Source organism: Pongo abelii, chromosome 18 (genome assembly GCF_028885655.2).
Source record: "Pongo abelii isolate AG06213 chromosome 18, NHGRI_mPonAbe1-v2.0_pri, whole genome shotgun sequence".
In the NCBI taxonomy this organism is placed as follows: Eukaryota; Metazoa; Chordata; class Mammalia; order Primates; family Hominidae; genus Pongo; species Pongo abelii.
The window spans coordinates 56681116-56692696 of NC_072003.2; positions in this window are offsets into that span (position 1 = coordinate 56681116).

Sequence of the window (11581 nt, forward strand, 5' to 3'; positions counted from 1 at the left end):
CGGCTCCTCCTGGCCCTGGCTCCCTCTCCCCGCTCAAACTCCAGACCAGCTCCAGGGCAAGGGGGCTCTGTGGGTCCTGGGTCCTGACGGGGACCTTGGGTCCTCTGCCTGCAGCTGCCTTCCTAGCCCCCTCCAGGCCCAGGCAGGCGGGCGCCACGCGGCCCTGTGGTTCCTCCTGACTGAAGTGTGATCCCCACCCGGCCAGGGCTGACCTCCCCGCTAGCTCAGCTGCACCCAGCCTGCCGGAAGCCAGCCCAGCACAACCGCCCACCGACTCGCTCCCCCAGCTCTTAGGGACTGCCCTGAAGCCGACCCCTGCTCCGCGTGGTTCTCTCATTGGTGTGGGGGTGTGTGTGTGTGTGTGTGTGTGTGTGTGTGTGTGTGTGTGTGTGTGTGTGTGTGTGTGTGTGTGTGGCAGTCCCAGCTCCTCCATTAGGTTGAGAGCTCCGTGAGCCACTCCGGGGACCCCGCGCCCCTGTGCTCAAAAAGATGGGGACTAGAGGCTGAGGATACCCCACCCCCAGACCCCTCTGCCCATGCCCAGCTAAGGGCTGAGCACAGAGGAGTCGGGGCCTTCGCCTTCTAGTTCTCTCTCACTCTCCCAACCAGCAATGGGGCCGTGGCTTCTCTCTCAACACAGTTTGGCGGCAGGGGCGCGGGTCCTTCTCTTCCGAGGACCTTGTGGCGTTGCATTGTTTGGTGTGGCTGCGGTTAGAAGGGCAATTTCCAGGCCCGGCTGTTGCCTCCTGCTGCTCCCTTGTGGCCAGTCAGCTCATTGCAGGGCAGATGATAGAACGCAAGTTTACTTTCCAGTAGGGGCACAGGGGTAACGAGGTTGATAAAACCAGTGAACTGGCTTGCCTGTGACTCTAGGGTCTCTTCAGTCGCAAGTGGGCTCATCTCCTGTCCTGATGCCGAGGAGGATCCCTTGAACAACTGCCTAAGACCCAGAGTCCTCGGGGTGGCCCAGTCTGAGTTCTTCATGGAAAACTGTCCTCTGAACCCACCAGGTGGAGGAACGATGATCTAAAAAGGGAGGGAGGCAAGGAGAAGCTCCTAAGACAGCAAAGGCCAGAGACAGCCGGGGTCTGGACCCCTGCACCCTGCAGGCGAGAGCTGGAAGGACTCTCAGAGTGCAATGGCTCCATCTCAGCTCACTGCAACCTCCGCCTCCCAGGTTCAAGCGATTCTCCTGCCTCAGACTCCTAAGTAGCTGGGATTACGGGTGCCTGCCACCACACCCGGCTAATTTTTTTGTATTTTTAGTAGAGATGGGGTTTCACCATGTCGGTCAGGCTGGTCTTGAACTCTTGGCCTTATGTGATCCACTCGCCTTGGCCTCCCAAAGTGCTGAGATTACAGGCATGAGCCACCGCGCCTGGCCTCAAGCAAACTTCGTTTAAAAAAGCAAGACCTTTTCTGTTTTTTCCCTACTGAAATCCTACTCAGAAGCCCATATTGTAAGCTTAGATAAGTAGAGCTGCCGTGGAGGCCTGTGAGGAGGTGGGGAGTTGCCAGAGGGTCCCTGAAAGTGAGATAGGGTGGGGGCGTTGCATAAAGGCAGGGAAGAGATGGATCCAGGACTGGCAACAAAATGCAGGATTCAGAATCCAAGTATTCATGAGCAGCATCCGGTGCAAGTTGGGGGATGGTGAGATGCAAGAGATAGGACAACTGCCATGTGACCTTAGGGCATTTTAAGGAGGTGTGACCTGGAGACTGCTGTGATTGGAAAGACTGCTGGGAGGGAAAAAGAGGAATGGGCAGGTTCGGGGTGAAAAGTGAGGAGGAGCGCCAGACTTACGTTGTTTCTTTCACCTGGTAGGTGCCTCCCCTCCTCCCCCACCCCACCCCTGCTTTTTTTTTTTTTTTCAGATGGAGTCTGGCTCTGTGACCCAGGCTGGAGTGCAGTGGTGTGATCTGGCTCACTGCAACCTCTGTCTCCTGGGTTCAAGCGATTCTCATGCCTCAGCTTCCTGAGTAGCTGGGATTATAGGTGTGCGCCACCACACCTGGCTGATTTTTGTATTTTTAAAAGAGACGGGGTTTTACCATGTTGGCCAGGCTGGTCTCAAACTCCTGAGCTCAAGTGATCCACCCACTTTGGCCTCCCAAAGTGCTAGGATTACAGGCGTGAGCCACTATTCTGAAATCCAGTTTCTCTTCAACGCTCAACTCAGTGCTGCCTCCGCCGCAGCCAGCCTACTGAACCTCAGCTGTGTGTCCTCCACCTGCACCCAACGCTCACCTCAGTCTAATCCTGACCACACTCTAACCCTTGTAATTGGAGCTGCTTGGGTGATTTACCCAATAAACTTACTGAGCAGGTATTTGGGTCAGGAAACAGTACCAGACTCATTTATGAGGAGGGAAAAAAGCTTTGTGCATAGTGTATATTTGATTTATACATTTTCATCAGTGCTGCTCAGGTGAATTCCACAAGGTGCACTACTGGGGAAAGAGAAATTTCCTGGGGAGCCCTGATAACCGGGCTTGAAGCATATTGCATCTCCAAACGTGGAAATTAGAATTGGGTTGTTTTCCAATTGCCCACCAGAGGGCACTCTGCTCTTAGGAGGAAGTTTCTGATGCGGATGCGCCAGAGGCCCTGACCCCACCAGCCGGACTCCAGCCCCATCGCTGTCCCCAGGGGCTGGGATCAGCCACATCTGGTTGTAGCTGCACTAGGCCTTGGGGCAGAGGTGTCTGTAGCTGGCCAGCTCTCCTCTTGTGGGAACAGAAGCAAAGAAACCGCCAATTACACTGTCTGGGGTTTGCTGGATGAAGAGGAAGAAGAAACGCTGCTGGGACTAGCAGGGTCACTAACTCCAGACGCAACCTGGGTTGTGCCAAGAGCTGTGGGCCGGGGTGTTTCACTGTGTTTTCTTAGCGACTGTATTTGGTCTATTTGGCATCCATTTATCACAGGGCCAAATCACAGGGCCAAAAGCATTTATACCTCCCCTGCGAGCTGGTTTTTGCAAGTGTTTGAAAGTAATAATAGTTACAAACCCTCCAACCAATCCCAATCACAGACCCCCCAACCATCTCTATTTAACTCTCACACCAAGCCAGTATTTCCCCTGCCCTAAATCACCCAGAGCCGGGTAGAGACAACTAGGGACGGCCCCTAAGCCCAAGGCCCTCTGGAATTATTCCAACTAGCCAGACCTGGGCTGCTTCCCCTGGCCTGCCTTGCCCTTCAGGTGGAAACCCCACAAAAGGCTGTGGCCTGTGCTGTTCTGATCCTTCCTTTCAGCCTCCTGACCAAACTTGGTGCTCCCCCTGTGGCCCCCGTGGGTGGTCCTGCATGTGTGCCATGCCCTGTTCTCCTGGGAGATGCAAGTGATAAATTCTTCTTTCAGTGGCCTTGGTTGCTCTGTTGTCACTCAGTCACCTCCATCAATTCAAATCCTGTGGGTACATTTTAAATTTTTTAAATTGATGCATAGTAATTGTACATATTTATGGGATACATATGATACTGTGACACAAGCATACGATGCATAGTGATCAGATCAAGGTAATCAGGATATCCATCACCTCAAACATTTATTATTTCACTGTGTTGGGAACGTTTCAAATCTTCTCTTCTAGCTATTTTGAAACATACAATAGGCCGGGCATAGTGGCTCACACCTGTAATCCCAGCACTCTGGGAGGCCAAGGTGGGAGGATCACTTGAGCCCAGGAGTCTGAGACCAGTCTGGGTAACATAGTGAGACTCAGTCTTTATGAAATGCAAAAATTAGCCAGGCATGGTAGCATGCGCCTGTGCTGCCAGCTACTCAGGAGGCTGAGGTGGGAGGATCACTTGAGCACAGCACATCGAGGCTGCAGTGAACTGTGATGGCACCACTGCACTCCAGCCGGGATGACAGAGGGAGACCCTGTCTCAAAAAGAAAAAAAAGGCTGGGCATGGTGGCTCACGCCTGTAATCCTAGCACTTTGGGAGGCCAAAGCGGGTAGATCACCTGAGGTCAGGAGTTCTAGACCAGCTTGGCCAACATGATGAAACCCCATCTCTACTAAAAATACAAAAAAATTAGCTGGATGTGGTGGCGGGCACCTGTAATCCTAGCTACTCAGGTGGCTGAGGCAGGAGAATCGCTTGAACCCGGGAGAGGTTGCAGTGAGCCAAGATTGCGCCATTGCACTCCAGCCTGGGCAATAAGAGCGAAACTCCGTCTCAAAAAAATAAATAAATAAATAAATAAATAAATAAATAAAAAAGAAATACACAATGAATTGTTTACTGTAGTCACTCTACTGTGCAATCGAACACTGGAAATTATTCCTTCTATCCAGCTATTTGTTTGTACCCATTAACCAATCTCTCCCCATCACCCCCTCTCCCCTAAATAGAACTACCATATGATCCAGCAATCCTACCACTGGGTATTTATCCAAAGGAAAGGAAATCAATATATCAAAGGGATACCTGCACCCCCATGTTTATTGCAGCACTATTCACAATAGCCAAAATATGAAATCAACCCATGTCCATCAATGGAGGAATAAAGAAATTTGGTACATGTACACAACGGAGTACAATTCAACCATAAAAAAAAGAAGGAAATCCTGTCATTTGCAGCAAAATGGATGGACAGTCATGTTAAGCGAAATAAGCCAGGCACAGAAAGACAAATATCTCATGTTCTCACTCATATGTGGGAGTTAAAAAAAGTTTATCTTCGAAAGTACATTTTAACACAAAGGGTCAGGGACCTGTTTGGAGTCTCTGCTTTGCCACTGACTGGCCGTTGGACCTGCACACATGCGCCTCACCTGCCTGAGCCTCACCTGCCTGAGCCTATTTCTCCATGAAGCAATGGAACTGGACTTTCTCTCACCTGTTTGGGGATGGGCCAATATGGCTACTCCTCTACCTCTCACATTGCCCTTAGCGGACCACAGTCTTAGAAAACCTGCCATTTCTGGTCGGGCGCAGTGGCTCACGATCATGAGGTCAAGAGATTGAGACCAGCCTGACCAACATGGTGAAACCCCGTCTCTACTAAAAATACAAAAATTAGCCAGGTGTGGTGTCACGTGCCTGTAATCCCAGCTACTCAGGAGGCTGAGGCAGGAGAATCACTTGAACTCGGGAGGCAGAGGTTGCAGTGAGCCGAGATCACGCCATTGCACTCCAGCCTGGGTGAGAGAGTGAGAGTGAGACTGTCTCAAAAAACAAAAAAAGAAAAGAAAAGAAAAAAAAGAAAACCTGCCATTTCCTCATAATTGACCTGCCATCACCTGGATATTCCCTGTACCCCTCCCCAAAGCCAGCATGGCAACCACAGGGGTGAAATACTCAGACGAGCAAGGGGATCAGGGCTTTAAGAAGTCAGCCTTCGGCCAAGCATGGTGGCTCACACCTGTAATCCCAGCACTTTGGGAGGCCGAGGCAGGCGGATCACTTGAGGTCAGGAGTTGGAGACCAGCCTGGCCGACAGGGTGAAACTCCGACAGAACTAAAAATACAAAAATTAGCTGGGCATGGTGGTGCATGCCTGTAATCCCAGCTACTTGGGAGGCCAAGGCAGGGGGATTGCTTGAACCTGGGAGGTAGAGGTTGCAGTGAGCCCAGATCAGTCCACTGCACTCCAGCCTGGGCAACAGAGTGAGACTCTGTCTCAAAACAAACAAACCAACCCTGACCAGTACTCCTCAAAATGATCAAGCTCATCCAAAACAAGGAAAGTCTGAGAAACTGTCACAGTCAAAAATCAGCTTTCAAAGGACTTGTTTAGTCCTTGCACATACATGTTCATGGTGGGATATTTACTACAGCACAAAGCTGGAAACAGCCCAAGGCCTATCAACAGATGAATGGATAAACAAAAGTGGTCTAACCATACAAGGAAGATTTTTCTGCATGGATATGCCCTATGATATGGGTGAAGCTCGAAACACTCTGTTAAGCTAAAGAAGCCAACCGCAGAAGGTCACACAGTGTATAATTTCATTCATATGAAACGTCGGAAGTAACTCCATGGAGTCAGAACGCCCACTGGTGGTGACCAGAGATGGTGGGAGAGGAAGACGGGAAGGGACTGCTTACTGGGGATGGGGTTTCCTTTTAGGGTAATGAAAACATTTTGGAACTAGATAGAGTTGGTGGTTGCACCACACTGTGAATGTACCAAATGCTGCTGAATTGTTTATTTTAAATCGTTCATTTTATGTTATGTGAATTTCATAAAAAAGACATATTCAATATTCACTTTTCTGTAGAGTAGCAGGCTTGGATGAGACATATATCAGTTCAGGACAAAGGAGTCCTCTGGGAGGGCAGCGAAGGGATTTTGCCACTGCTGTAACACTTGTGTACGAAAAAAGGAGTGATCAGAATCACACACAGCAAAGCTAGTTATCTATTGGAAATTCTCCATATTTGAAATATTTCATGATTTAAGAGAAAAAATGTTTAAGTAATTATAGAAAATCAAAAAGAAAGGAAGGAAGGAAGGAAGGGAGGGAGGGAGGAAGGAGGGAAGGGAGGGAGGGGAAGGGATGGAGGGAGGAAGGAAGGAAGGGAAGGAAGGAAGGAAAACGAAGAAAGGAGAAGGAAGGAAGGGGAAGAGGGGAAGGAAGGAAGGAAGGAGGGATGGATGGTGGGAGGGAAGGGAGGGAGGGGAAGGAATGAAGGAGGGAGGGAGGGAGGGAAGGAGGGGAAGGAAGGAAGGGAAGGAAGGAGGGAGGGAGGGAAAGGAAGGGAGGAAGGAAGAAAGCAGGAACGGAGGAAAGAAGGAAGGAAAGGAGGGAGCATTCTAACCCAGCTGAGTCTGAATGCAGTCTCCAGATCAGCAGAGGTTTGCAGAGGTGAAAGCCTCATGCTGGATGGTGGGCCACAGGTAACCAATGACCAGACCACCAGCTTGACCACCAGGAGTGACCACTGAAGGTGAGAACCGAAGTCACTAAGGGCTGAGTGGGGGCTTCTATCCCTGCTTTCCCTGAGAGGGGTGAAGTAAGAGCCACCCAAGAGCTGCCCCATCCCCACCCCTACTCAGCACAAAGCTATTTTTTACATTTGTGTAATTTGTAGCAAAAATTTTGGTCACAAACAGTATTCACCTGCTCTGTGACAACCTTCTCCCTCTGTTACTATTATTCTGAGGCAGCTTTATATAGATGCCATACTAGTTCCACTTTAAAAATTTTGCATGAGATGATAACGCGGTCAAGTGTTCCACGGAGGTTCGTGTTGGGGAGATGCAGGACTTTGTCCTGGGCTAGCAGTATTCTCCTTAAGACCCAGGGTTTTATGTGAGAGGTTTTCAGGTTTTTTCAATGAAGTTTCTTAGAAATACAAATCCATCGGTCGGGCGTGGTGGCTCACACCTGTTAATCCCAGCACTTTGGGAGGCTGAGGTGAGTGGATCACCTGAGGTCAGGAGTTCGAGACCAGCCCGGCTAACATGGTGAAACCCTGTCTCTACTAAAAACACAAAAATTAGCTGAGCATGGTGGCACATGCCTGTAATCCCAGCTACTTGGGAGGCTGAGGCAGGAGAATCGCTTGAACCTGGGAGGCGGAGGTTCCTGTGAGCCAAGATTACACCACTGCACTCCAGCCTGGGTGACAGAGTGAGACTCTGTCTCAAAAAAAAAAAAAGAAGAAGAAATACAAATCCATCATGTATATGGCAGGTATACAAACCAATAAAAATAAACACTTGTATACCCACCGTCCAGCCTAAGAAATAGAACTTTCCTGCTGATGAAGTCCTGCCTCTTTCTCCCGTCTCCCTTTGGAGCCAACTGTGGTCCTGAATTATATCATTCCCCTTGAGCTTCTTTATTAGTTTTGTCACACACATACATGTGTGAATACATCATGTATACGCACATATGTGTGTGTATATCCTTAATGACAGGCTGATGGATCTGGCATGTTTTTGAACTTTATGTGAATGAAATATTTCACACACACACACACACACACACACACACACTTCTGTGACTTGCTTTTGTGGTTTCTGTTGCTTCGTGATTCTTCCATGTTGAAGTGCACAGCTATAGCTCATCACTGCTGTGCAGTGTTCCACTGCTTGGACACACAGCTCATTCATTCACACTCTTGTTAATGGCCATTTGGATTGTCTCTTAGAAGTACTGCTGCTTTGAATACTTGTCTCCTGGTGCATGGGCCAAAGAATTTCTCTAGGGCAGTGGTTCTCAATCCTGGTTGCACTCTACAATGACCTGGGAGAGCTTTGCAAAAATGCTGATGCCCTGGGTCCTACTCCAAGGGATTCTGACTGAATTGGGTTTTGGAGAGGAAACCCAGGAACAGGCTTTTGTTTTGTTTTGGTTTGGTTTATTTTTGGAAGCTATCCAGGTGATCCTAATATGCAGCCAGTGTTCAAAGTGACATGAGGGTGACATTGCCCAAAGTATCCCTACCAACAGTGAGTTCTCACCTGGCCACATTTTCACCAATACTTGGTAAGGTTTCTGTTTAGCCTTCTCCCTGCCACGAGGACAGGCAGCTGGGCTGTTCACAGTCTCTCTTCTCCAGTGCAGAGACCAGAGTGCTTCCAGCATGCCAGGCTCCGCTGTGGGGTTCTCCCTTCAGCCCCACTACCTGCCTATGCACTTGGACCCCATTGTTACAAACGGGGGCCCATTCTGCAGCTCACGGGTATCTTCGTCTGGAGCAGGTTTGCACCCTCATCTGCTCTCCCTTCTCTCCTGTCCAAACTCTGGCTCCAAAGCCTCTGCTCTCATCTCCTTCCAAGTATTTTGTGGTTCTGTTTTGGCTGCCTCCTAACCCCAAGGAAGGTGTGGTTTGTCTCTGCTGTCCCCTCTATTTACTGCTTTTGAGTGATTTCAGAAGGGGGAAGTCCCAAATGTACACTGCCAAGTTTTAAGCTAGACACTTTAGAAAACTTAAGAAGACATATTATACCCCCATCCCCACCTCGGTCCACATTGGGCTGACTCAGAATGTCCAAGGACATCAGGCTTCAGTACTTTTTTTTTTGAGATGGAGTTTCACTCTTGTCACCCAGGCTGGAGTGCAATGGCACCATCTTGCCTTACTGCAACCTCTGCCTCCCGGGTTCAAGCGATTCAACTGCCTCAGCCTCCAAAGTAGCTGGGATTACAGGCATGCACCACCACACCTAGCTAATTTTTGTATTTTTAGTAGAGGCAGGGTTTCACCATGTTGGCCAGGCTGGTCTCGAACTCCTGACTTCAAGTGATCCACCTGCCTCAGCCTCCCAGAGTGCTAGGATTACAGGTGTGAGCCACTGTGCCGGGCCAGGCCTCAGTACTTTTATTTATTTATTTTTTTGAGACAGATTCTCGCTGTGTCTCCCAGGCTGGAGTGCAGTGGTGTGATCTCAGCTCACTGCCAGCTCCGCCTCCCGGGTCCAAGCGATTCTCCTGCCTCAGCCTCCCGAGTGGCTGGGACTACAGGCACCCACCACCATGCCCAGCTAATTTTTTGTATTTTTTAGTAGAGATGGGGTTTCACTGTGTTAGCCAGGATGGTCTCAATCTCCTGAACTCATGATCCGCCCACCTCATTCTCCCAAAGTGCTGGGATTACAGGCGTGAGCCACCGCACCCGGCCAGGCCTCAGTACTTTTAAGAGGTGCTCAGGTGAATGATGGCAGCAGGTTACCCTCCCGGTCTCACCCTTTCCTCAGATGTAAGATGAGGTTGCATTCAGTGATTATAAGAGCCCCTGTTGGCTCCAATACTGTGAGCTTGCTGAACGCTGAAACCTCTAGCCTGTCTGGTTGTTGCCTCACTGGGTGCAGGTGTAGGTGCAGGTGTGGCTGAGCCCCTGGCCCAGGTGTGTGCTGCTGATTGGCAAGGACTCTTCCCTCACTCTGGGCCCCAGACTCCGAGCTGGCTGGCTTGCCCTGGACCCTGTGGAGTGACACAGCAATTGCTGGCGTAAAATCATTAACTATGCCAACTGCAGCAGACAGGAGGTGGCAGCATCCTTTTTGCCAGCAGCAGCTGGGACTCAGAACAAGAATCGGCGAGGGCTTGTGGCATTTGCTAGGCCCGTCCAGGAAGCTCTGGCTCAGGATCTCTTGTCCTCAACCTGGAGGTTGAGATTTTTGTCCTTCATCTGGGCAAGTGCAGCAGAAGCAACCAACAGTGGCTCTGCAGCTTAATAATTATGTTACTATCGGGCCAGGCGTGGTGGCTCACACCTATAATCCCAGCACTTTGGGAGGCCGAGGCAGGCGAATCACAAGGTCAGGAGTTTGAGACCAGCCTGGCTAACACGGTAAAACCCCGTCTCTATTAAAAATACAAAAAATTAGCTGGGCATGGTGGTGCATGCCTGTAGTCCCAGCTACTCGGGAGGCTGAGGCAGGAGAATCGCTTGAACCTGGGAGGCAGAGCTTGCAGTGAACCAAGATCACGCCACTGCACTCCAGCCTGGGCGACAGAGCGAGACTCCATCTCAAAATAATAATAATAATAAAAAATAATAATTTTCTTACTGTCAAACCATTCTGGGGCTGAATTAGTTTCCTACTGCTGTGTAACCAACGACCTCACATTTAGCTGCTTAAAACATCCATTTCTTATCACAAGTTCTGTGGGCCAGGAGTCCTGGCACAGAAGACCGGGGCCTCTACTCAGGATCTTACAAGGTGCAGGCTAGGCTGCATTCTCATCTGGAACTTGGGGTCCTCTCCAAGCTAACCTGGTTGTTGGCAGAATACGGTTCCTTGCAGCTGTGGACTAAGGTCCCCTTTTTCTCGACTGTCTGCTAGCATGTGAGGAGCCTGCACTCACAGTTCCTTGCCCATGGTCCTCTCCCTACTTGGCAACTGATATGGTTAGGCTTTGTGTCCCCACCCAAATCTCATCTTGAATTGTAATCCCCATAATCCCCACGTGTCAAGTGAGAGGGGTGGAGGTAACTGAATCATGAGGGCGGTTTCCCCCTCACAAGATCTGATGATAGTGAGTTCTCACAAGATCTGATGGTTTTATAAGGGGCTCTTCCTCCTTTGCTCGGCATGCCTCCTCCCTGCTGCCTTGTGAAGAAGGTGTCTTGCTTCCCCTTTGCCTTCTGCCATGATTGTAAGTTTTCGGAGGCCTCCCCAGCCATGCAGAACTGTGAGTCAATTAAACCTCTTCCCTTTAAAAATTACCCAGTCTCGGGCAGTTCTTTATAGTAGTATGAAAACAGACTAATACAGCACTTACTTCTTCATGGCTAGCAAGAGAAATTCTTCTCTAGTTCTTTTAAAGGATCAACTGATTGGGTCAAGCCTACTCAGGACAATCTCCCTTTTAATTAACTTCAAGTCCATTAGGGACTTTAATTACATCTGCAAAATCCCTTCACTTTTGCCACAGAATGTAACCTAATCGCAGTAGGGATTATCCCATCACATTCACAGGTCCTGCTGAAACTCAAGGGGAGGTTATTATACAAGGGCATGAGTCACTAGGGTCATCTTAGACCTGTGTATTAAAGGCGCTTCGGAGCCAAACTTCAATTAGCCACACAAACAACTAAAATCCACCAGCAGGGACTAGGATAAGCAAAGCAAACTTGGGAGAATCAAATCAAGTTTCAAGGACAGA